This window comes from Ovis canadensis, chromosome 12, assembly GCF_042477335.2.
Source record: "Ovis canadensis isolate MfBH-ARS-UI-01 breed Bighorn chromosome 12, ARS-UI_OviCan_v2, whole genome shotgun sequence".
Taxonomy (NCBI): Eukaryota; Metazoa; Chordata; class Mammalia; order Artiodactyla; family Bovidae; genus Ovis; species Ovis canadensis.
In genome coordinates, this window is record NC_091256.1 from 12,501 (window position 1) to 38,370 (window position 25,870).

The 25,870-nt window shown below is 49.5% G+C and overlaps 1 long non-coding RNA gene across 1 annotated transcript; it reads right to left on the reverse strand.

Annotated features, from left to right (window-relative positions):
• Positions 1 to 8,170: 8,170 nt before the first annotated feature.
• LOC138415935 (uncharacterized) lies at positions 8,171 to 15,085 on the reverse strand. Its single transcript, XR_011247455.1, has 5 exons — positions 14,920 to 15,085; positions 13,841 to 13,914; positions 13,304 to 13,410; positions 11,507 to 11,640; positions 8,171 to 9,456 (listed from the first exon to the last, which is right to left on the reverse strand). It is a non-coding gene; the product is annotated as an uncharacterized lncRNA (long non-coding RNA).
• Positions 15,086 to 25,870: the final 10,785 nt, after the last annotated feature.

The following is a 25,870-nucleotide window of genomic DNA, read 5'->3' on the forward strand; positions in this document are numbered from 1 at the left end:
CTAACCCTAACCCCTAACCCTAACCCCTAACCCTAACCCTAATCCCTAACCCTAATCCCTAACCCTAATCCCTAACCCTAACCCTAACCCTAACCCTAACCCTAATCCCTAACCCTAACCCTAACCCTAACCCTAACCCTAACCCTAACAACCCTAACAACCCTAACCCTAACCCTAACCCTCACCCTGAACTATCTCCCTGAACTCTCACGCGTCACCCCTCACCCTAACAAGTTGTGGGGCTGTTCTGCAAACTCTAACCTTAATCCTACCCTCACCCGACACCCTATCCACATCCTAAACCTAACCCACATCATAGTCACGCCCTCAACCCTATACTTACCCTTGAAGTAGTACCCGCATCATCTTCGTTTTTGACACTTCCCATGCATAACAAAGAGCAAGGTTATAATGTTTGAAACATGGATCCAAGACCCATTATCCACATAAAAGGAATATAAATACTGTGATCACCTCATTTAAATCTGTTGCATCACCAAAATACCTCTCCACCAGGTATCCAATCGCCATTGATGGATCACATCTATCTCATACATTTTATAACTTAGCAATCAAATACGCACCCGTAATCTGGGTAATTATATACACAAGATATATTTATACCATAAATATTTCAACAAATTCCACTTTCTACAATGAGTTCAATCTTCACAAAAGTAGGATGAACAGTACCTGTTTCCACTGGGATCCATAGCATTGCACAAAGTGACAGTGAGCGTGAAAATCTTAATGATGACCACCAGAAAGAAGGTCAGCACGGTTGATATCACAGATTTTTCAGTGTTCCAATACAAGTTCTACCCAAATCCATAAAGAAAGACATACGCATAGGAAACTACAAATTGAAAGCAAGTCTATTGAGATAAATATTGGACATCAGTTGTATGAATCTTTAACGCAGAACTACAGACATTCTTCAGACAATCTTCAAATTCATAGAATGACAACAAAGTATGGCTACGTACAATCCATTTGGTTTTATAAACCACTCATGAATAACCTCACAACCCATTGAAAACCAGATGACAATTTCAAATGTCATTTTCAATATTGAATAGCTTTGATCTACAAACAAGGCTGTAAGACAGAAAGTTAAAATCTAAATACATGAACTAAGTCCTCAACAGATATGAAAACATCCCATGGTAGTGAAGTCAATTAGCATTAGTTATTAGGGCTTTCATGCACAGACTCATCTCCGATCGATGTGATCTCAATTCATACTTGGCAAAAAATACGAAAGCTGATCTTAACAGTCATGTTATTTTTCTTTGTAACCCTAAAATGAAAAACGAACAAGAAAAACTAAATCAAACTTGGAGACTCACATTTCCCAATCGGTATACAAAGCAACAGCATGTCAAACTTTCTAATTCACATATGCATTTAAATGAAATTGGATGAAATACCCCTAAATAAACACATACTGCTATGCTCAATGTTTCACAAGGCAGATAACATTCAAAGAATGAAACTGAGAGGGTAAGAGCCAGGAAGGCCAGGGGTCTCCAAAGGGAGGAAATGGGGTGCAAGTGTCAGACAGTTATCTGTCACTTCCGAGGCAGGAGGAAACAAGCTGTTATCTTGTTTTCCCTTCTCGATACAAATTTAAAAAGAGGTTTTCTCTTACAATTCTGTGTTGCTATAATGACACCTGGTTCCACCTGAACTTCACTTTTCTCATACTTTGAGCTGACCAAGGCATTTTTCTTATGGAAAGGTTTGCCTTAAGCTATGTGAATGTACTATGTATTTACCCTAGACTCTATCTTCAAGTAGGTTCTGCCTAAAGGCAGACTTGACAAACTTGACAAACCAATATGCGTTACGCATACATGCTTCTCCTGATCTATGTAAATGAAGCTATCTATTTGCTCATATCAATCGTTTTATGGCCCAGGATGACTCACCTGGTGCCACAGTCATCTCCATATATCTTGTGGGTGAGGGGTCTGCTGCCATTCCTTTCTCTAATGAGTAGTCTGCTAGTAGCTAGATGACATCCAGCTAAAGATGAGTAGGGGGGCACTCTTTCTGCCCCCTTCTGATGTCTATGTCAGAAGCTTTCTCTCTTTTATACTTTAATAAAACGTTGGGACACAAAAGCTCTGACTGATCAAGCCTCATCACTGACCCTGGGTTGAATTCTTCCTCCAAGGAGCCCAAGACTTCAAGCATCTTTCATGGTTAGACAACAACCTTTCCAAACAATGGTCTTTTCAAAAAAAATAAGGATAAGTGATGAGTATGCATATGCCTACGAATCAAATGGGACCCATATGTCAAACCACATAAAAATATATCTTCCCTCAACATACATATAACACAATCAGGCCTTCAGATGCATCGATTCTCCAACTATCAAGTCATACAAATATGGATGTAAAATATCACAATACATTCCAAAGTGATGGATATTGACTTTCGCCTGCTGGCACTTCTTTTTTATGTCATCTCCATTATATTAGCTATGACAACGAATCATGTGCTGTGCTAAGTCACTTACATTGTGTCCAACTCTTTGGGATCATATGGACTAGGCCCCACCAGGTTCCTCTCCATGAGATTCTCTAGGCAAGGATACTGGAGTGGGTTGCCATGCTCTCCCTCAGGAGATCTTCCTGCCCCAGGGATCGTATCCATATCTCCTATGTCTCCTGCATGGGTATGTTCTGCATGTTCCTTACCACTAGAACCACCTGGGAAGCCCGACAGGGCATATACAGAACCATTCCTCCAACAAAACTGAAGAATGACTTTAAAATCTCAAACAAAACATGAGTATATGTGTTCACAAACTTCATGGAGCAAGGGTTTCTTCGATCTGAAAACTGGTGTCGATGAAGGACTGTGTGAAGAATACTTCAAAGTCTATTTGGCAAACACAGCCTACGTTGGCTATATTTAGTCCTCAAATGAATGAGAATGTCATGAGTACTGGTCGTTTCAAATAAGTAGCATGTGAAGCTGTTTACACTTATTGGGATGTGTGGTATACCACATTCACACATGTCAGTAGCATTGGTGCAAAAACGATACATTTCTCAGGGGAAACTTCTACATGGACTCTTGGGATCAGAGCTCTAACTCATACACATGTACTTTTCCTTTTAAAATGATCCTGCATGATAAGCAAACAAAACACTGGATGAACACCTAGACGGTGAGCTCTGTACTAAATGATTTTAAAGCCAGTAGATGGAATGAGCTGATGAGGAAGACTACAAACAAGTCATCTTCTTCAGCTTGGTCAAACTGCTCATAGTCATACAAGTGAATGAAAAGTTAAGCCTGTTGTCATTCAATCTGTTTTAAAGAAATAGAATAATAAAACAAATTAGTAAATCTTATTTTCTTAATAAACGTTGTATTATTTCTGCACGGCTTTGTTACTGGCATAAATAGAATATCTACAATAATAACGTGTAGATTATTATTGTAATAATAATGAAATGGATTCACATTCGATATCGATTCACATCTATAATTGATGCCATAGCTGTTTGATACTATTGCTTGAATGAATGCAACTTATGTGACTTCACAAACTACAAACACGACTAACATAATAGGTATTAAAAAACCTCGAGTGACATGAGCGTGAAGACTTAGTAGAGTTGCTCTCAAGAATAATGATACTATTATTCACTCTAGCCATAGTACTGGAATCTGTACATTAACACCCCTGCAAAAGAAATGGAAAGGATAGAATAATAATAAAGGAACTTCATAACTATATTCCTACTGTAAACATTCAACACTATGTTTTCTTTTAAACTGACTTTCATATTTGGTCTACTGTAACCTCTTCTGTGTTCATTTTATGCTAAACTTATTGCTAACAGTAAAATTACCATACGAGCTCTAATTATTTTTTTTTTACTTGCAAAGCTAATGATAGAACCAAAGGCCGATATCTACATCAAACAGGAGAAACGGAATGGAAACTGTAAACAATTTTATGGAAGAACATTTCTGTGCTCCTATTCAGTCAAATGGACATTCAAAAGGATGTGATTTTTCTCAAAGTTTATTTCAGAAACTTGGAATTGGATGACTGCAAACAATAACACTAATAATATATTGATACATAATATTAAAAATATACAGTGGGTCATTCTTTTTTTTATTCTGCCACAGCTAACAGACAGGAAGTCAGTTGTCGTAACTACTACTAACATAAGACCCTCACCGATAAGTGAAGATATATAGGAAAATCCATAATAGATCTAAAAACCATCAAAGATAAAATGGTAATTAAAAAATACAGTGACAGTTTAGTTGGTATAAGAAACAGGATGATTATGAAAGCAAAGCCAACAATCACGGATAGGCCATGGAAGCCCGTGGCTGTCACGAGTGTTGACTTGTATCCTTCATCTGAGGTTGTTAAAAGCGCTTGGTAAAATCCAGAGGTTTGCAGCAGTGGTAACCTCCTGAACAGACTGAAATAAAAAGGGTTTCCAGAATATCCTGATGATTTCCATCTACTAGGCTGTGGTGAGCTCAAGCAATACATACTCCAGAGGACAGAAGACAGACAGGTTGGGAACACGTCTACTGCACTTAGGGAGAAAGGGAATGTTGCTACTCAGCCTAGTACAAGTGTAGAAGCAACACCTCGGTGATTCGACCTTTAAAGAATAGATACGTATGAGAACGACTGGTATGAATAATCCTTCACAAGTGCGTTCTCAGACCTCCTCCCATCATAAGCACAAGCATAATGAAAACACTGAGTTTTCATGGTCTCACACAAAATTAGACTCACTTATGACTTTGCTTTGAGAAGAGTTGAACTACTCATTGTTAAAGAGAAATGATCCTTTCTTCTCTGAAGATTTGTGAATCATTCAAAGGGTGTGGTGAATAAACTACTTAAGGATCCAATACATAAAAATGCAATAGGCTAAGCACAGAGATGTTTTTCTCCCTTTCTCAAAGGATGGAACATTTTGTATTTACACTGATTTTGTCTCTACACTGATTTTGTCTTGACTTCATGTACAATTACATATTGATTTTTTTAGTTGACATACAATAGGACTAAAAATATTGATATTATACTAATAACTCATGTTGGTATGTGTGGTTGTCACATAGGATTCACAGGAGATTTAAATTCACAGTTGTCAACGTAAAGGATGAATGCTATTTAGCTTCTTCGTGAATCTAGACCCTGAATGAAGAGTTTTCCTCAACATATTTCACTGAGGGAAATACAAGGATGATAGGCATAATACTATGCTTCGACTCATGGATATCTAAGCATTGCTCACAATACAGATCTGATTTTCGAAATCAGGGTTCTTTCAGTGTCCTTGAACAGCATTTGTTTTTCTGTATACAGAAGAAAAAAACTCATGAGTATCAAACTGGTTCACATAAAACATGTGTATGAATTGTTATCTTCCTGAACCAGAGATCAAACCCACATCACTTCCACCTCCTGCACTGGTAGGCAGATTATTTACTGACTGTGCCACCTGGGAATCGACATACATTTCAAGGACCACTGCCATCAGCTTCTACTGTTCATGACCAAAGTAGGAGAAACAACATTGGAAGAAGTACTCATAAGGGTACTCATAGGAAGTACTCATAAGTCAAGGAACTGTTAATACTGGGTACTCTCGTTATTACTGGGACAAGTCAGTTCCTCTGATGATGACGGGTATAACTGAAAAATTATTACAAATGCATGGGCTGCGATGTCTACATGATAAATGTGTTCCTCTTATACTATTGCTTCAGGGATGCCTACTTCCACATGAAGGACTGCACTTCAAGGGATGCCTGCTATTCCAGCTCAAGCAACAGATAGTGAAGTGCAGATCATTGTCCTTTGTTGAAAATAATCAGCAGTTTGTCAACATAGGGAACATGCCGGAGGAACCCTTGGGATGGAACTCTAAAAACAGGTTGGGCTCTCTTTTTGCCAAGCCCTGCGATAAACTACAAATCAGAAAAAGAAAAATAGCATCGGTTTTGTCAGGACTTCCTCATCTTTTCTTTCTCGGTAGCAGGAAGCAGACATTGAGGCCAGAGGACTGCAGGATTTCATTGTGAACTAATGTTGGGTGGGGTGGAAGCTCATCACTCTAGTAAGAATGTGGCTCAATAAAACGGAATTTCATTCACTTCATGGACATAGAGTTCTATAATCCTTCATTAAGGAATTCAATAAGCTATATTTCCTTACACCTTCACAATCTCTTGGTTTACGAGAATGTCAATTGCTAGTCCAGCACTTATACAATGAGTGTTACAGGTAGTATTAGTGTATAAATGATGATGAGCAATGACAGGAAGTTTATTTATTCTCTGTTTGAATTCTTGATTTTTTATATAATTTTTTATAATATCCTTACAGATGTGAATATTTTACTGACATGTATAAATACACGTTGAGTAGTGCTATGATAACTCATAGTGTTGGCACAATAAATATCATGGTTATTATGTGCTTTTCATATATTCCTTTTGAGATTCTCTTCCATTATACATTATCATAAGATATTTAATAGTTTCCTAAACTGTACAGTAGGTCCTTGTGGCTTCTTTTATATATAGTAATGTATTTGTTAATAATTCAAACAAAAACTGGTACACAAATATTCATAGTGACATTCACGATAGCTCAAAGGTAGAACTCATTCAAGTGTCCATTGGTGGGAGACTGAATATGCAACACAAGGTATATTCAGAAGCTTGAACGGTATTCCACCATACGAAAAAGTACATTAAATGGTGCTGTCACTCTGCAAGACATTACAGAAATGACTCCAAAACAAACACATGGAATAAATACATAGTTCGATTCCAATTCAAGCTATGTACCCAAAAGGATTAGGAAAGGGGGCTGAAAAAATGGATACTTCTTCCGTCATACTCACAACAGCATGATTCACACTGGCAAACAAACAGAAGTGATCTAAGTGTCCATGGCAGCCAATTCCATAAACAAACTGTGGTATACACACAATGGAATCTGATTCGGCCCTTCAAAGTCAGTAATTCTGACAATGCGACAATGTGGACAAACCTTATGGTCATTAGATTAAGTGAAATAAACCAGACCAAGAAAAGACAAACGTGCTGTGATTCCACTCATATGAGATATCCAAACAAGTCAAATCTGTCAGAAATAGCAGAGAGTGATTCCGACCGATCGAAAAGAGTTCATGTTTCATGGACCTCAGTTTCCCTTGGAAAAACTGACTTCCCGTGATATCTCCAAAACCAATTAGACAAATAATTGGAAGCTATATCCAGTCAAATGAATGTAGACATAATGTTACATACAGTGTACACCAAACTCACTCAAACTTCTTAACAGACAAAAGGCAAAACTGTATCTATGGTACCTCATCTTAGCTTAAAACTGTATCTACAGTACCTCACTTCTGCTTATAAAATTTAACAACAACAACAACACACTAAAGTCTATCCAAAAAAAGGATATAAAACATATATAACATTAACTTTAAAAAATTGGAAATTTAAACTGTGGAAAACCTTATTCACAAAACTTAAACACAAGCCACAGGAAAATATATTTATAAAATACATATCTGATAAAGGATTGTACTATAAACATACCAAAAAATCTGGAACAATCTCATAAAAAATGTATAAACCTAAACACCTGGCCTACAAAAATATAAAGATAGTAAATAAGCCTATCAAAAAGACTCAAAATCACATATCATTAGGAAATTACAAACTAAAATAACAGTGAGGTAGCACTGCACACCTATTAGATTCAGTAAACTCAAAAAAAGGGGGTAGGGCACAACTTCTCTGGTGGCTCAGTGGTAAAGAATCTGCCTGACAATGCAAGACACTCTAGTTCGATCCGTTACCCAAGAAGATCCCACATGCCACAGAGAAACATAGCTGGATGTTTCCACAGCTAAACAAGGCTCTCCTGTGACCTGAATACTACATGGCTAGCACTTACTAAAAAGCTTTGAAAACATCCAGACAAAAAGTATCGCATGATTATATACAACAGCTCTACTTGTAATAACTAAAAACTTTCAAATATCAGGATGTCTTCAGTAGATGACAGTGTAAACAAATGGGGATACATCCAAAGTGAAGGGGAGCAAATGCTACCACAAAATATACCACCTCAGCATGAGAATCAGTTGGACCCAATTAACTTTTATTTTTTTAGAGGACACATGATCATCTCTGAAACCCAAGTTCAAGACAGCTCTTCTGTGAGTCACATTTACCAGAGAAATCTCATTTCAAAGGAATCCTCTCTATATGCCAGATAGAAGGATGAGACACAGTCTTTTGAAACTCTTTTTTCTTTTCTATCGATAGGGAAAGCTAAGCCGTAAATCTGCACAACCACCATACCCTTCCTTTCCTTTGGTTGTATTTTTTTTAATATTTGTCTCTTTTTTAACTTGGCTGTGCCAGGTTGACCTTCATTGAGGCAAGCCAGATACTTAGCTACAACATGCAAATTCTCCGTTGTGGCATGGGAGATCTAGTTCTTGGATCAGGGAATGAACCTGGGCCTCCTTCTTTGGGAGTGTCCAGTCTCAGCCACTGGACCACCAGGAAGTGCCTGTTTTGTTTTCAGATGAAGATGGAATCTAAGGTGATATCTTGGGCCATTTCAGTCACTGACTCAGTTTCCTGAGTTTCTCCAAAGCACGCATAAGGTGCACATTATTAAACTGGTTTGCAAAACAAGAAAAGGTTGTCTGCTACAACACTGTATGCTTACAAATATCTAAACGGTAAATGGCATATTATTTATTTTTAATTACTATGGGGGGAGAAAGAATGCAGGATTCATACATGTTACAACATGAATAAATATTAAAACCATCTTCAGTGAAAAAAAAAATCCACATAGGAAAGGCCACCCAGAACCCTTATTCACCATGTCTGCTTTCAATCCATCAAGTTTGTCCAAATAACTGAAAATCTCAGTAACACTCTAAATAAAGAAAAAAGGATGAAGATGGAAACAAAAGATATATTCATACATTTGAACAATTGCTAAAAGTGGAAGTGGGGTGGTGGACTACATTATAATGTAGATACCATATGATTTCCTGATTTTGGAGATTATGTGCTGGTTCTGAAGAAGGAACCCATTTTGGATAAAACACATAGAGTATTTTAGATGATGTGGCAAATGCTAGCACTTGTTCCCATTGCTAGGCATTTTCTGTACATTTTAAATGACTGGAAAGTATACTAGGTTTCAAAACAACCATGTCGATACCACAAAAGAAATTTAGAGCAGACAGGCAGGAAACTTTCTGATACAGGCCAAGACTTACCCAGATGAAGTTCAAGGGAAGCTGCGATGCTCACTGCCCGTGAAGGAGTCCACGTGGAATGAAGAAGTACTGTGGGAAGTCTATTAGTAACCACCATGTCTTGGGTCCTCTGGATGACCTACTGCAGGAGAAACAGATCTTACAGATAAAATGATCCACATCACTTCACAAAAAGTTGTTAGGCTACATTCAGTAAAGCGGAATCATTTCGGATCAATTTACAATCATATAAAATACTACCATTTACAGTCCAGAAATCACTTGCATTTCTACACACTAATAACAATCAGAAAAAAATATTAAGAAAATCCCACTTAAATAAAACATCTAGCAACAAACTTAATCAAGAACATAAAAGACCAGTAGTCAGAAAACTAGAAAGCACTGATAAAGAAACCAAAGAAAACACAAATACACAGAAAACTGTTCCACGCTCATGCACTGGAACAATGAGGAATTAAAAGGTCCATTCCAACCAAAGTCATCAACAAATACACGGACTGCAATCACAAAATAATATTCAATGGCATTTTTCACAGAAATAGAAGTATTCCTCATATTAGACTGCTACTGTTGAACAGGACCTTAAACAGCCAAAAAGACTCTGAGAAAGAGGAACACAGCTGGAGGCATCTTCCTATCCCTCTTCAAACTACATCATGGAGCTGTAGTGACCACCACAGTGAGGAACTGGCAGGAACACAGACACATGGACTCCAGGAGAGAATAGAGAGCCCAGAAACGAACCCACCTGTACATGGTCAGTTCCTGAAAATCAAACCAGGAACGAGCGAAGAGGAAAGGACAGTCTTCTCAAGAAACAGTGACAGGAAAATGGCCACCTACACGGAAGAACATCAGTGTTCATCCTCTACATCATCTAACGCAAATCTAACTGAAAACCCACCGCTTTGCACACGGAGCTCTTTCCCCCTGAGTCCTCTGAGATGGACCCCCAGTCAGCCCTCAGCTGGACACAGGAAACGTCTACTCCGTCCTCATTTTCCACTCTTGCAGCGCCTCCCTGCTGGTGGGCACTGAGGCAACCCTGCTCCTCTCAGCCTGGATGCAGCCCTGTTATCCAGAAGCCTGAGCCCTGATGGTCCTGAGGAGACAAAGCTCCCGCCAGCTGCTCACGGAGCAGAGTCTAAAGGCAAAGCGTCCTGCGCCCGCGGGTCAGAGGGGCCTTTGGCGCCCCCTTCGGGCCACAGGAGAAGAGCGGGCAGCCCGGCGCTCACAGACCTCAGAGGGCTCACCCAGAAGCAGCTCTGCTGCGAGCACTCAGACTGGAAGCCCAAACTGAAATGGAGCAGAATAGCTCCATGACCCTCTGCAAAACATGGCTAAGGAACAAACAGAGCCTGTATGGAATGCAGCCATAAAAAGGAACACATTTGAGTTTGTTCTAATAAAGGGGAGGGAAGTCAGTCAAAGAGAGAAAAACATGTAATCTAGAAGGATGGTACTGACGAGTCTGTTCACAGAGCAGCAATGGAGGTGCAGACATAGAGAACAGACTTACAGACGAGGGTGGAGAACAAGAGGGAGAGGGTGAGATGAATGGAGAGAGCAGCATGGGTGCAGGTACACCTACATTTGTAAATATGTAAACCAATGGGAATTTGCTGTATGATTCAGGGAACTCAAACTGGGGCTCAGTAGTAACCTGGAGAGGTGGGAATGCGTGCGAGGTGGGAGGGAGATTCAAGAGCAAGAGGACATAGGTACACCTATGGTTAATTCATGTGGATGTATGACAAATCAAACCAATATTGTAAAGCAATGATCAATCAACTAAAAAGAAATAACTGTTTAAAAAAATATGAACATAAACACAAACTTTGCAACAAGGTAACTCCATTTTAAAAACTATAGAATTTTAGAAAACTACTAAAGTTCTACATGACCTTCGGTCTGGTGATCAGGTCTAACATACACAAAACAAGCCAACTTACCAAATTATGAATACAAATTAGTTAAAACATTGCCTTTTATCATTTCATACATTTACCCTGTGGAGGACCTTACTCGAGAGAACCAAAAACAAACTATTAAATGAACCACCGACCACCCACCCTGGCCAGGCAACAGAGAAAAGAAAACACTTGCAGGAGTCATCTTACAACAGGAGGGCCTGGGAAGGAACAAGGAACGAACAAGCTACCACCAACCAGAATTCTGGAGAGGTCAGGTGATGGGAGGCTCCAGTTCAGAGGTCCTACCAACCTCCCAGGATCCACTTCGCTGGAATCCATCTCAGCTGAGTGATGTGTGTGCCCCCAAGAGAGATCCCAATTCAGAATGCCTGGCAAGAGACAAACCAGAAATTAACCCGATGACCATAAAACCTGAGACTGTGAGCCACATGACAGAGTGGCTCTCTCCGTTTCCCTCACCCTCCTGCCCTCCACCCCGGCAGCCCTTCCCAATAAAGCCTCTCGCTTGGACAGCACTCCTCTCCTCAGACAACTCATTGCCCAGTGTCAGACAAGAACTCACTCTCAAGCCCTGGAAGGGATCCCCCTTCCTTCATCAAAAGCAATATCCAGGAGAAAATATCTTCAAAACGCTATCTTGCAGAGAAGGAAATCAGAGAAGGCAATGGCAGCCCACTCCAGTACCATTGCCTGGAGAATCCCACGGACAGAGGAGCCTGGTAGGCTGCAACCCCGGGGTCACTAAGAGATGGACACGACTTCACTGAGTGACTTCACTTTCACTTTTCACTTTCATGCACTGGAGAAGCACATGGCAACCCACTCCAGTGTTCTTGCCTGGAGAATCCCAGGGACAGAGGAGCCTGGTAGGCTGCTGTCTATGGGGTCGCGCAGAGTCAGGCACGACTGAAGCGACGCAGCAGCAGCAGCAGAGAAGGAAATGGCACCACCTGCAGTACTCTGGTCTCAGAAATCCCAGGGACAGAGGAGCTTGGTGGGCTACAGTCCAAAAGCAGGGCATTTCTGACGGGAGGAAACAGTCCCAGGGAAGCTGAGCTGCTCACCAGAGGCCCCAGAGCTTTGGATAGCACACCAGAGCTGGGGCTGAGGATTCCCAGCTGCCATGCCTCTTGATCCTGGCCTCTTTCACTAGATACATGTGTGGAAAACTAGAATCTAAAATATGCCCTGGTAGTTCCATAGATTCCAAAGAATCCACCCCCTGGTGCTGGAGATGCATGTGCGATCCCTAGGATGGGAAGATCCCACATCCTATGGAGCCCGTGTGCCACAACTGCCGAGCCTGTGCTCTAGATCCTGGAAGCCACGATGCCGAGTTCACATGCTGCAGCCACTGAAGCCCATGAGCCTGTGCCCCTCAACAAGAGGAGACACTGCAGTGAGAAGCCTGCAAACCACTAGTTATGGCCCATGCTCACCAAAACTAGAGAAAAGCCCACACACAAAGATGCAACACAGCCAACAATCAATAAAACTGTTTTCCTAAAAAAAATGCATATCTGACAAAGAAACTGTATTCGAATTGTCCAAGAACACTAGAGCAAACAAGCCCATTCATAATTGGTAGCGACTGAAATAGACACCTGGCCACTGAGGGTATACTGATAGTAAACTATCATACAAAAACATACTCAAGATACTGGTGCAATGCATGCAGAGCCCCCTTTGAAAGACAATCTGACAGTTTTTTTTCAGTAACCACGTGGGACAAGCACTGAATTCTGTGTATGACAAGCGGTGGAAGCCAGGTATCTTACCATTGGAATGCAAAGTTACAGATAAACAAAAGGAAACGTTACAATGTCCATGTCGTGGTGGATCAGGTTGGAGACATCACAAATTACCTTTAACTGAATATGTTCAAAGGTGAGCTGGAATACATGTATATATATATCCATGTATTTGTCAGCTGAGCATATTGAGCTCCTACATGTATGTTTTAAATATCATTCTCTAATAAAAGGGAACAGGAAACATCTCCGATGGCCCGGTGGTAAAGAATCTGCCTACCGATGCAGGGAACACGGGTTCAATTCCTGTGTAGGAGATCCCACACGCCCAGGGGCAACGAAGCCCTTGAACAACTCTAGAAGTTTGCATGCTCCAGAGCCCAAGTTCTGCAAACAGAGAAAGCACTGCAATGAGAAGCCATGGCACAGCAACTAGAGGGTAGCCTCTGCTCACTACAACTAGACAAACGAGCAATAAAGACCCAGCACAGTCAAAAATAATGTAATGTTAAAAAAAGGGACAGTTCTTTGAAGAAATGACTGAGACTAGGGGTGAGACTGTAAATATATGAGCCAGGGTCATCTTAAATTATGAGAAATTAAAGAAACTAAAGACAACTATCAAGCTGTCCAAACTGATACAAATGGGTGATGACACAGTGTTATCTGTATACACCAGCAAATAACAATCTGAAAAGGAATTTAAACAAACGATTCCCTTTCAGTCATGTCAACATTAATAAAAGACTTTGCTATGGACAGAATGAGGATAACAAGACTGGCACACTGGAAATGATACATGATTGCTGAAAAATACCTTAAAGACATGGACAGATACTCCATAGCGATGAAAAGGCTTCAGTTGGCAATACCATGGAATGCATCTTCAATCTGAAATGAAGATTCAATATGAATTACAAAAGGCTGAAAGGTGGTTGCTAAACCACAAAAGATGCCAGCATTCTTGGACTCCAGAGGAGAATTCAATCCAGGGCAAGTGACGAAGCTTGATGGCTCAGAGGTTTTCTGTTAAAAAGTTTTATTAAAATATAAAAGAGATCGAGAGAGCTGCTGACATAGACAGTAAAAGGGGGAAGAAAGAGTACCCCCTGCTAGTCTTTAGCCAGATGTTATAGAGCCACTAGCAGTCTGCTAATGAAAGAAAGACAATGTGTCAGAGAATGGCACCAGGCCCCTCACCCACAGCATGCATTGAGATAACATTGGCAGCAGATGAGTCATCCCAGGCCATAAAATGATGGACATGAATCTTGAAGAAAGGCAGATTTCCAAGCAAATATATAGTTTCATTCACATAGATTAAGAGAACAAGGTATGAGTAAAACATACTGGTTTGTCAAGTTTTTTCTGAGCCTTTAGGGGAAACTGACCTGAAGACAGAGCCTTGGGTAAATACATAGTACATTAGCATACCTTAAGACAAACATTTCCATAAGAAAAATGCATTGCTTAGTTCAAGGTTTGAGGAAAGTTAAATTCAGGTGGAGCCAGGAGTGGTCATGGCAACACAGAATTTTCTGAGAAACCTCCTTTTAAATTTGTATCAAGATGGAGGAAAAAAAATGCAGCACTCTTTTGTCTCCTCCGGCCTCTTAAGAGAGAGGAAAAAACGTCTGACACTTGCAGTCTATTTTCTCTGTCTGGAGACCCCTGGCCTTCCTGCCTGTTATCCTCTCCAGGCCTGTAGGAAGCAATACACTAGGCTGCTTGGGAAAACCGCGCGGGTCTGAGCTTTATGCAAAGGGGTAAAGCGGTAAAACCCTTGGCCCCAAAGGCGAGGCTTTTCTGCGACCGCCATTTTAGTCGGCTCCGAGACTGCAAACAAAGAGGGCAGAATACATGGTTCCCTGCTCCGCCCAGTCTGAGTTCCCTTACCTGTGGCCCACAGCCCTGCGCTCTGCTCGCTGGATGCCAATCGACGGGGACCCAGGAGCCCACAAAACGAGCATTCCCAGCTGCAATGGCGAGCCCTGAGAGCCCTGGCCCCCGACGCGCCGCCATGTTCATCCCGCCCCAGACCCGCTCACGTGAGCCGCGCTCCTGACCAGCCGCCCAGGTTGGCCCCGCCCCCGACGCGCTCACGGTGCGCCCCACCCCCACGCCCCCTTCCAGGACAGGCCCGCGGGACCGCGACTGCCTCCAGGTGAAACACAAGGACAAGCAAATCCACCCCACCGAGACAATCCAAGCTTTTTCTCAGCTGATCTGTCTATGATTTAGGGATAAAACTATGACTATAGAAAGCAAAGATGACCTAGGACAGCCATGATATTCTATAGAGCCAGACCCTGGCGGGCAGAGGCTTGAAGAGGGTCCGGGAGCTCTGTCAGGGCAGCAGGCCTCTGTAGCATAGAGGTTAGGTGTGCTGGTAAGCAGGCAGACTATGGTCTGTAAGTCAGGAGTTCAAGTCCGTAGCTTAGCTCTTTTGCTCTTAGGGGGCGGGGGACAGCAAGAGGCGGGGCTTAGACCAGAAATGTTTATTTTTATTTTAGAGGTTTATTGTTAAGCTTAGGGTTAGGGTCCGGGCAACCCCCCAACTTGTTCAGGTTCGGGTTCAGGGTTAGGGTTAGAATTTGGGGAACCCCCCTCTTCTAAGAGTTCGGGTTTGGGTTAGGGTTCATGTCAGGGTCAGGGTTCAGGTTACGGTTAGGGTTAGCATTAGTGTTGGGGTTACAGCTTAAAGTGAGCCCTAATAGGGCTCATAGTTCTTTATTAGCCTGCCCTGGCGGGCCGAGGCTTGAAGAGGGTTCGGGAGCCCTGCTGAAAGCAGCAAGCCTCTGTAGCATAGGGGTTAGGGAGGCCACTAGGCAGGCAGACTATGGCCTGTAAGTCAGGAGTTCAAGTCTCCAGTCTAACCTTTTTCTTTTAAGGGGCAGGGGACTGCAAGAGCCAGGGCTTAGACCAGAAAATTTTTTTATTTTAGAGGTTTATTGTTAAGCTTAGGGTTAGGGTTCGGGCAACCCCCCCACTTCTTAGGGTTCGGGTTCAGGTTAGAATTCGGGGACCCCCCTCTTCTTAGAGTTCGGGTTTGGGTTAGGGTTCAGGTCAGGGTCAGGGTTTGGGTTACGGTTAGGGTTGGCATTAGTGTTGGGGTTACAGCTTAAAGTGAGCGCTAATAGGGTCCATAGTTCTTTATTAGCCTGCCGTGGCGGGGTGAGGCTTGAAGAGAGCCTGGGAGCAAGACAAAACCCAGTAATCCTCCCTAGTGAAGCGGTTAGGCTGACAACCAGTTAAACATCCAACTTGGCTCTGTAGGTCAGGCATTCAAGTCCCAGTTTTGCCTCGTTTGCTTTTAGGGGGTGAGGGACAGCAAGGGGCGGGGCTTAGGCCAGAAAAGTTTATGTTTATGTTAGAGTTTTATTGTTAGGGTTAGGTTTAGGGTTCCGGCATCCCCCCAACTTGTTAGGGTTCAGGTTCAGAGTTCGGGTGCGAGGAATCCCCTCTCTACTTAGGGTTCGGGTTCAGGGTTCGTGTTTGTGGTTTGGGGTTCAGCGTTTGGGGTTAGGGGTTCGCGGTTCTAGTTTGAAGTTTGGGGTTCCAATTAGGGGTTCAAGGTTCAGCTTAGGGGTTCGGGGTTTGGGTTAGGGGTTCGCGGTTTGGGTTTGGGGTTTGGGGTTCGGATTAGGGGTTCGCGTTTCAGATTTGGGGATCAGGTTATGGGTTCTCAGTTCAGGTTCGGGGTTCGCAGTTCGGGTTTGGGGTTTGAGGTTCAGGTAAAGGGTTTGGGGTTCGCGGTTTGGGTTTGTGGTTTGAGGTTTGGGTTTGGGGTTTGGGGAACAGGTTAGGGGCTCTCGGATTGGGTTAGGGGTTCACAGTTCGGGTTTGGGTTTGAGGTTAGGATGAAGGGTTTGGGGTTTGGGGTTCACGGCTTGGGTTGGAGGTTTGGGATTCAGGTTAGGGGTTTTGGGTTTGGGATTCGGGTTATGGGTTTGGGTTTTGGGGTTCGCGGTTTGGGTTTGGGTTTGGGGTTTGGAGTTCGAGGTTTGGGGTTCGCTTTTCAGGTTAGGGGTTGAGGGTTGGGGTTTGGGGTTCGCGGTTTGGGATAGGGGTTCACGGATTTGGTTAGGGGTTAGGGATTTGGGGTTTGGAGTCTGGGATTTGGGTCAGGGGTTCGCGGTTTGGGGTTCCAGTTATGGGTTTGGGCTTTGGGTTCAGGGTTGTGGTTTGGGGGTTTGGGGTTCGGTTTTTGGGTTTGCAGTTTGGGTTACGGATTAGGGGTTTGGGGTTTGGGTTTGGGGTTCGGGAATTGGGGTTCGAGGATTGGGGTTGGGGGTTCCGATTAGAGGTTCAGTAAGTGAGATTTGTGGTTCGGGGGTCAAGATTTGAGGTTTGGGGTTTGGGGTTCGGGGGTTTGGGTTCAGGGTTTGGGGATGGGGGTGTGAGGTGCAGTTTTGAGTTTCGCTGTTCAGGTTAGGAGTTAGGGGTTGGGAGTTCGAGGTTCGGCTTAGGGGTTTGGGGTGTGCGGTTTGGGGTTTGAGGTTTGGGGTTCCGGTTAGGGGTTTGGGGTTTGGGGTTCGGATCAGGGGTTTGGAGTTTGGGTTTGAGGGTTGGGTTTTGGGGGTTGGGTTTCGGGGTTTAGAATTCGGTTTAGGTGTTCGCAGTTTGGGTTAGGGGTTTGGGGTTTGGGTTGGGGGTGTGGGGTGTGGGGTACGGGTTAGGGGTTTGGGTTCAGGGTTTGGGGTTCAGTTTATGGGTTTGCGTTTCCGGTAAGGCATTAGGGGTGTGCGGTTTGGGTTTGGGGTTCGTGTTAGCGGTTTGGGGTTGGGGGTTCGGGTTCCAGATTTGGGGTTCGGGGTTTGAGTTATGGATTCGGGGTTTGGGCTACGTGGTTCGGGGTTTGTGGTATGGGGTTTGGGGGTCGGGGCTTGGGTTTGGGGCTCGGGTTGGGGGTTCGGGTTCGAGTTAGGGGTTCACGGATCGGGTTAGGGGTTTGGGGTTCAGCGTTTGAGGTTCGGTTAAGGGGTTCGCTGTTCTGGTTAGGGGTTAGTGACAGGGGCTTCTGTTTTAGGGTAGGGGGTCGCAGTTCAGGTTATGGGTTAGGGGTTTGGTCTTTCGTTTTCGGGTTATGGTAAAGGGTTCAGGTAGGGGATTGGGTTAGGGGATTGGGGTTCAGGTTTGGAGTTCGGTGCTTGGGGTTAGAGATTTGGATTCGGGAAATGGGTTGGGGTTCATGGTATGGTGTTCGAGTTAGGGGTTTGGGGTTCGGAGTTTGGGGGTTCTTGTTCTGATTAGGGGCTTGGGGTTTGGGGTATGGGGTTTGGCTTCGGGGTTAGAGGTTTGCGGTTTGGGGTTTCGGTTTGGAGATTGGAGTTTGGGTTTGGGATTAAGTGGTAGGTGTTTTGGTTTGAGGTTGGGTTAGGGTTAAGGTATCAGGTTTAAGGTTCATTGTTTGGGGATTCGAGCTAGGCATTCAGTTTACGGGTTCGGATAATAGGGTTTTGAGGTCAGGGTGGAGTTCGGGGTTTGGAGTCACGATTAGGGGCTACTGAGTGCCGCACAGGCAAGGGCTCCAGGAGTAAAAGCACGCTACGCGAAGCTGGGAGATGCCACTGGCACATTTCTGGCCTCAGCTCCGCTCCTGCCTTACCTCTGCACCTAGGCCCCAGGCGTCCTTGGGGAGGGCTTAGGGGCCGGTGGCTTGCTCACTGCCAAGGGCTCCAGCAGGGAGAGCTCTGTGAGAGGGAAGGGAAGGGCAAGTGCAGGGCTCTTCCAGCTGTTGCTTGGCCGCCGAGACTCAGCGCCGCACGGAGAGCACCAGGCTCCCAGGGCCCCTGGCTGGGGTCTGCAGCCCCGCACACCCGGAGGCTGATTCCCTGGGCGCCCAGCAGCTGCCTTACACACGTAGCTTCCCTAGCGCTTTCCTCCCCAGCAGAGACGTGTGCAGCTGGTTGGGGCCTGCCCCTGCGTGCCTGGGCTCCCACCCACAGCCCCAGCTCAGGGCAAGCAGCCCCTGAGCCAAGAGCTGCAGGAGGCGTAGAGCGCCCCCGCCTGGTAGCCGAGGGAACAGCATGCGGGGAAGCGAGCCTCCTCGAGGAAAGAAGAGGCAGCCTAGCCTCGTTTGGCTCAAGCCATACTTGGCTGGAGCCGAGTGAGCCTCCAGGACGGCAAAGCTCCAGCTCTGCTCAGAGGCCCGATCTGGCAGAGTTGCTGGCGCGAGGCTGCTCTGCCCTGGGCGAGCCTTGCCCAGACTTGCCTCGCTGCTAGGCTTCCTGCCCAGGAGGAGCAGGCTGCGCGAGGCTGGGAAACGCCACTGACGCCTTCCTGGCCTCAGCTCCGCTCCTGCCTTGCCTTTGCACCTAGGCCCCAGGCGTCCTTGGGGAGGGCTTGGGGCCGGTGGCTTGCACACTGCCAAGGGCTCCAGCAGGAAGAGCTCTGTGCGAGGGTAGGGAAGGGCTAGTGCAGGGTTCCTCCAGCGGTTGCTTGGCTGCCCAGACTCAGTGCCAAACCGAGTGCACCAGGCTCCCAGGGCCCCTGGCTGGGGTCTGCAGCCCCGCACACACGCAGGCTGACTCCCTGGGCGCCCAGCAGCTGCCTAACACACGTAGCTTCCCTAGCACTCTCCTCCCCTGCAGAGACGTGTGCAGCTGGTTGGGGCCTGCCCCTGTGTGCCTGGGCTCCCGCCCACAGCCCCAGCTCAGGGCAAGCAGCCCCTGAGCCAAGACCTGCAGGAGGCGCAGAGCGCCCCCACCTGGAAGCCGACTGACCCGCTGGCCTGGAGGCGAGCCTGCTCGAGGGAAGAAGAGGCAGCCCAGCCTCGTTTGGCTCAAGCCCTACTTGGCTGGAGCCGAGTGAGCCTCCAGGACGGCAGAGCTCCAGCTCTGCTCAGAGGCCCGATCTGGCGGGGTAGCTGGCGCGAGGCTTCTCTGCACTGGGCGAGCCTTGCCATGACTTGCCTCGCTGCTAGGCTTTCTGCCCAGGAAGGAGCAGGCTGCGCGAGGCTGGGAGACGCCACTGGCGCCTTCCTGGCCTCAGCTCCGCTCCTGCCTTGCCTTTGCACCTAGGCCCCAGGCGTCCTTGGGGAGGGCTTAGAGTCGGTGTCTTGCACCCTGCCAAGGGCACCAGCAGGGAGAGCTCTGTGAGAGGGAAGGGAAGGGCAACTGCAGGGCTGCTTCATCGGTTGCTTGGACGCCCAAACTGAGCGCCACACAGAGAGCACCAGGCGCCCAGGGCACCTGGCTGGGGTCTGCAACCCCGTACACCGGGAGGCTGATTTCATGGGCGCCCAGCAGCTGTCTCACACACGGAGTTTCCCTGGTGCTCTCCTCCACAGCAGAGACGTGTGCAGCTGGTTGGGGCCTGCCCATGCGTGCCTGGGCTCCCGCCCACAGCCCCAGCTCAGGGCAAGCAGCCCCTGAGCCAAGACCTGCAGGAGGCCCAGATCGCCCCCGCCTGGAAGCCGAGTGAACAGCATGCGGGGAAATGAGCCTCCTTGGGGGAAGCAGAGGCAGCTCAGCCGCGTGCAGCTAAAGCCTGCTTGGGCAGAGCTGAGTGAGCCTCCAGTCCGGCAGAGCTCCAGCTCTGCTCAGAGGCCCGATCTGGCAGAGTTCCTGGCGTGAGGCCGCTCTGCCCTGGGCGAGCTTTGCCCAGAATTGCCTCACTGCTAGGCTTCCTGCCCAGGAAGGAGCAGGCTGCGCGAGGCTGGGACAAGCCACGGCGCCTTCCTGACCTCACCTCCGCTCCTGCCTTGCCTTTGCACCAAGGCTCCAGGCGTCCTAGGGGAGGTCTTGGGGCCAGTGGCTGGCACAGTGCCAAGCGTTCCAGCAGGGAGAACTCCGACAGAGGAACGAGAAGGACATATGCAGGGCTCCTCCAGAGGTTGCTTGGCCGCCCAGACTCAGCGCCGCCCGGAGAGCACCTGGCTCCCAGGGTCCGTGGATGGGGACTGCAGCCCTGCACACCCGGAGGCTTACTCCGTGGGCGCCCAGCAGCTGTCTCACACACGGAGTTTCCCTAGCGCTCTCCTCACCAGCAGAGACATGTGCAGCTGGTTGGGGCCTGCCCCTGCGTGTGTGGCCTCCACCTCCCACCCCAGCTCAGGTGAAGCTGCCGAGACCGGCAGGAGGCGCAGCGCGCCTCCGCCTTGAAGCCGAGTGTATAGCATGTGGGGAAGCGAGCTTCCTCAGGGGGAAGCAGATGCAGCCCAGCCGCGGGCAGCTAAAGCCCTGCTTGGCCAGAGCCAAGTGCGCCTCCAGTAGGGCAGAGCTCCAGCTCTGCTCAGAGGCCCGATCTGTCAGAGTTCCTGGCGTGAGGCTGCTCTGCCCTGGGCGAGCCTTACCCAGACTTGCCTCCCTGCTAGGCTTCCTGCCCAGGAAGGAGCAGGCTGCGAGAAGCTGGGACAAGCCACTGGCGCCTTCCTGGCCTCAGCTCCGCTCCTGCCTTGCCTTTGCACCTAGGCCCCAGGCGTCCTTGGGGAGGGCTTAGGGGCCGGTGTCTTGCCCACTGCCAAGGACTCCAGCAGGGAGAGCTCTGTCAGAGGGAAGGAAAGGGCAACTGCAGGGCTCCTCCATCGGTTGCTTGGACGCCCAGACTGAGCGCCTCACAGAGAGCACCAGGCTCCCAGGGCCCCTGGCTGGGGTCTGCAGCCCCGCACACCCGGAGACTGATTTCATGGGCGCCCAACAGCTGCCTCACACACGGAGGTTCCCTAGCGCTCTCCTACCCAGCAGAGACGTGTGCAGCTGGTTGGGGTTTGCCCCTGCGTGTCTAGGCTCCCGCTCACAGCCGCAGCTCAGGGAAAGTAGCCCCTGAGCCAAGACCTGCAGCAGGCGCAGAGCGCCTCCGCCTGGAAGCCGAGTGAACAGCATGCGGGGAAGCGAGCCTCCTTGAGGGAATACGTGGCAGCCGAGCCGGGTGCAGTTGCAACCCCTGCTTGGGCGGATCCGAGTGCGCCTCCAATATGGCAGAGCTCCATCTCTGCTCAGAGGCCCGATCTGGCAGAGTTGCTGGCGCGAGACTGCTCTGCCCTGGGCGAGCCATGCCAGATTTTGCCTCGCTGCTAGGCCTCTTGCCCAGGAAGGAGCAGGCTGCGCGAGGCTGGGAGACACCACTGGCGCCTTCCTGGACTCAGCTCTGCTCAAGCACTGCCTTTGCATCTAGGCCCCAGACATCTTTGTGGATGGCTTAGGGGACGGTGGGTTGCACACTGCCAAGGGCTCCAGCAGGGAGAGCTCTGTGAGAGGGAAGGGAAGGGCTACTGCAGGGCATCTTCAGCGGTTCTTGGCCGCCCAGACTCAGAGCAGCACGGAGATAACAGGCTCCCAGGGCCCCTGACTGGGGTCTGCAGCCCCGCACACCTGGAGCCTGACTCCGTGGGCACCCAGCATTTGACTCACACACGGAGGTTCCCTGGCGCTCTCCTCCCCAGCAGAGATGTGTGCAGCTGGTTGGGGCCTGCCCCTGCGTGTCTCGGCTCCCGCCCACAGCCCCAGCTCACGGCAAGCAGCCCCTGAGCCAAGAGCTGCAGGAGGCGCAAAGCGCCCTCGGCTGGAAGCCGAGTGAACAGCAGGCGGGGAAGCGAGACTCCTCGGGGGAAGCAGAGGCAGGTCAGCCCCATGCGGCTAAAGCCTGCTTGGGCAGAGCCGAGTGCGCCTCCAGTACGGCAGAGCTCCAGCTCTGCTCAGAGGCCCGATCTGGCAGAGTTCCTGGCGTGAGGCTGCTCTGACTTGGGCGAGCCTTGCCCAGACTTGCCTCGCTACTAGTCTTCCTGCCCAGGAAGGAGCAGGCTGCGCGAGGCTGGGACAAGCCACTGGCGCCTTCCTGGCCTCAGCTCCCCTCCTGCCTTGCCTTTGCACCAAGGCCGCAGGCGTCCTTGGGGAGGGCTTGGGGCCAGTGGCTTGCACACTACCAAGAGCTCCAGCAGGGAGAGCTCCGTCAGAGTGAAGAGAAGGACAAGTGCAGTGCTCCTCCAGCGGTTGCTTGGCTGCCCAGACTCAGAGCCGCATGGAGAGCAGAAGGCTCCCAGGGCACCTTGCTGGGGTCTGCCGCCACGCACACCCGGAGGCTGACTCCGTGGGCGCCCAGCAGCTGCCTCACACACGGAGGTTCCCTAGCGCTCTCCTCGGAGCAGAGACGTGTGCAGGTGGCTGGGGCCTGCCCCTACGTGTCTGGGCTCACGCCCAGAGCCCCAGCTCAGGGGAGCAGCCCCTGAGCCAAGACCTGCAGGAGGCGCAGAGCGCCCCCGCCTGGAAGCCGAGTGAACAGCATGCGGGGAAGCGAGCCTCCTTGGGGGAAGCAGAGGCAGCTCTGCCGCGTGCAGCTAAAGCCTGCTTGGGCAGAGCTGAGTGCGCCTCCAGTCCGGCAGAGCTCCAGCTCTGCTCAGAGGCCCGATCTGGCAGAGTTCCTGGCGTGAGGCCGCTCTGCCCTGGGCGAGCCTTGCCCAGACTTGCCTCGCTGCTAGGCTTCCTGCCCAGGAAGGAGCAGGCTGCGCGAGGCTGGTACAAGCCACTGGCGCCGTCCTGGCCTCAGCTACGCTCATGCCTTGCCTTTCCACCAAGGCCCCAGGCGTCCTTGAGGAGGGCTTGGGGCCAGTGGCTGGCACAGTGCCAAGAGTTCCAGCAGGGAGAACTCCGTCAGAGGAACGAGAAGGACAAGTGCAGGGCTCCTCCAGAGGTTGCTTGGCCGCCCAGACTCCGCACCACACGGAGAGCACCAGGCTCCCAGGGCCCCTGGCTGCGTCTGCAGCCCCGCACACCCAGAGGCTGACTCCGTGGGCGCCCAGCAGCTGCCTCACACACGTAGGTTCCCTAGCGCTCTCCTCGGAGCAGAGACGTGTGCAGGTGGCTGGGGCCTGCCCCTACGTGTCTGGGCTCATGCCCAGAGCCCCAGCTCAGGGGAGCAGCCCCTGACCCAAGACCTGCAGGAGGTGCTCGGGGAAAGCAGAGGCAGCCCAGCCGCGTGCGGCTACAAACCATGCTTGGGCGGATCCGAGTGCGCTTCCAGTACGGCACAGCTCCAGCTCTGCTCAGAGTCCCGATCTTGCAGAGTTCCTGGCGCGAGGCAGCTTTGCCCTGGACCAGCATTGCCCTGACTTGCCTCGCTGCTAGGCTTCCTGCCCAAGAAGGAGCAGACTGCCAGAGGCTAGAGAGGCCACTGGCGCCTTCCTGGCCCCAGGTCCACTCCTGCCTTGCCTTTGCACCTAGGCCCAATGCGTCCTTGGGGAGGGCTTAGGGTCGGTGTCTTGCACCCTGCCAAGGGCTCCAGCAGGGAGAGCTCTGTCAGAGGGAAGGGAAGGGCAAGTGTAGGGCTGCTTCATCGGCTGCTTGGACCCCCAGACTGAGGGCCACAGAGAGAGAGCACCAGGCTCCCAGGGCCCCTGGCTGGGGTCTGCAACCCCGTACACCCGGAGGCTGATTTCATGGGCGCCCAGGAGCTGCCTCACACACGGAGGTTCCCTGGCGCTCTCCTCCCTAGCAGAGATGTGTGCAGCTGGTTGGGGCCTGCCCCTGCGTGTCTGGGCTCCCGCCCACAGCCCCAGCTCAGGGGAAGCAGCCCCTGATTCAAGACCTGCAGGAGGCGCAGAGCGCCCCCACCTGGAAGCTGAGTGAAAAGCATGCGGGGAAGCGAGCCTCCTTGGGGGAAGCAGAGGCATCTCAGCCGCGTGGGGCTAAAGCCTGCTTGGGCAGAGCCGAGTGCACCTCCAGTACGGCAGAGCTCCAGCTCTGCTCAGAGGCCCGATCTGGCAGAGTTCCTTGCGTGAGGCTGCTCTGCCCTGGGAGAGCCTTGCCCAGACTTGCCTCACTACTAGTCTTCCTGCCCAGGAAGGAGCTGGCTGCGCGAGGCTGGGAGAAGCCACTGGCGCCTTCCTGGCCTCAGCTCCGCTCCTGCCTTGCCTTTGCACCAAGGCTCCAGGCGTCCTTGGGGAAGTCTTGGGGCCAGTGGCTTGCACACTGCCAAGGGCTCCAGCAGGAAGAGCTCTGTGCGAGGGTAGGGAAGGGCTAGTGCAGGGTTCCTCCAGCGGTTGCTTGGCCGCCCAGACTCAGCGCCGCCCAGAGAGCACCTGGCTCCCAGGGTCCGTGGATGGGGACTGCAGCCCTGCACACCTGGAGGCTGACTCCGTGGGCGCCCAGCAGCTGCCTCACACACGTAGCTTCCCTAGCGCTCTCCTCCCCAGCAGAGACGTGTGCAGCTGGTTGGGGCCTGCCCCTGCGTGCCTGGGCTCCCGCCCACAGCCCCAGCTCAGGGCAAGCAGCCCCTGAGCCACGACCTGCAGGAGGCGCAGAGCGCCCCCGCCTGGAAGCCGAGTGAACAGCATGCGGGGAAGCGAGCCTCCTTGGGGGAAGCAGAGGCAGCTCAGCCGCGTGCAGCTAAAGCCTGCTTGGGCAGATCCCAGTGCGCCTCCAGTACGGCAGAGCTCCAGCTCTGCTCAGAGGCCCGATCTGGCAGAGTTCCTGGCGTGAGGCTGCTCTGACTTGGGCGAGCCTTGCCCAGACTTGCCTCGCTACTAGTCTTCCTGCCCAGGAAGGAGCAGGCTGCGCGAGGCTGGGACAAGCCACTGGCGCCTTCCTGACCTCAGCTCCCCTCCTGCCTTGCCTTTGCACCAAGGCCGCAGGCGTCCTTGGGGAGGGCTTGGGGCCAGTGGCTTGCACACTACCAAGAGCTCCAGCAGGGAGAGCTCCGTCAGAGTGAAGAGAAGGACAAGTGCAGTGCTCCTCCAGCGGTGGCTTGGCTGCCCAGACTCAGAGCCGCATGGAGAGCAGTAGGCTCCCAGGGCATCTTGCTGGGGTCTGCCGCCACGCACACCCGGAGGCTGACTCCGTGGGCGCCCAGCAGCTGCCTCACACACGTAGGTTCCCTAGCGCTCTCCTCGGAGCAGAGACGTGTGCAGGTG